The sequence below is a fragment of the Ranitomeya variabilis genome, chromosome 1 (genome assembly GCF_051348905.1).
Source record: "Ranitomeya variabilis isolate aRanVar5 chromosome 1, aRanVar5.hap1, whole genome shotgun sequence".
NCBI classification, from domain to species: Eukaryota; Metazoa; Chordata; class Amphibia; order Anura; family Dendrobatidae; genus Ranitomeya; species Ranitomeya variabilis.
This window is the reverse complement of record NC_135232.1, coordinates 781,280,498-781,281,274: the sequence shown is the minus strand read 5'-3', so window position 1 is coordinate 781,281,274 and position 777 is coordinate 781,280,498.

Genomic DNA, 777 nt, shown 5'->3' with positions numbered 1-777 from the left:
CAGTCATCAAAGCAAAAGGTGGCTACTTTGAAGAACCTAGAATATAAGACATAATTTCAGTTGTTTCACACTTTTTTGTTAAGTATATAATTCCACATGTGTTAATTCATAATTTTGATGCCTTCAGTGTGAATGTACAATTTTCATAGTCCTGAAAATACAGAAAAATCTTTAAATGAGAAGGTGTGTACAAACTTTTGGTCTGTACTGTATATACAGTATATATATAAGTATATCCCTTAAACACTCGACGCGTTTCCCCTCACAAATTATATGAGGTTCATCAGGAGCAACAATTTGTTATCAAAGGGTTACTTAGCTCTTATCTTCAATATTGGTGTGTTTTAACCGTTTATACAGCTCGGCATTCCAGGGCGGGTCCCCTCTTGATATGATGCCTCCATATTGTGAGGGGAAACGCGTCGAGTGTTTAAGGGATATACTTATGGGTACATAATGTGAATGGAGGCTATAAGGGATATACCTATAGGTGTATAATGTGAATGATACCATTGTGTCCAAAGGATTTTTTCGGTATCTCAAAACAGCGGGTATACTAAGGGATTATGGACTAGACGTACTAGTGCCCCAGGGGGATCAGGCTGTGTACTAGATTAGATATTTGAAAGTGTGCAACATCAAACTGTAGCAGTGCACCATAGTGATCTGGCGATGTGCTAGATCTGGTATCTTAAAGTGGTAAACATCAAGCTGTTTTTTTGTCTGGTATACATGCGCTGTGAATGTTGTTATTAAGGGGATCCGGATTTACATTTA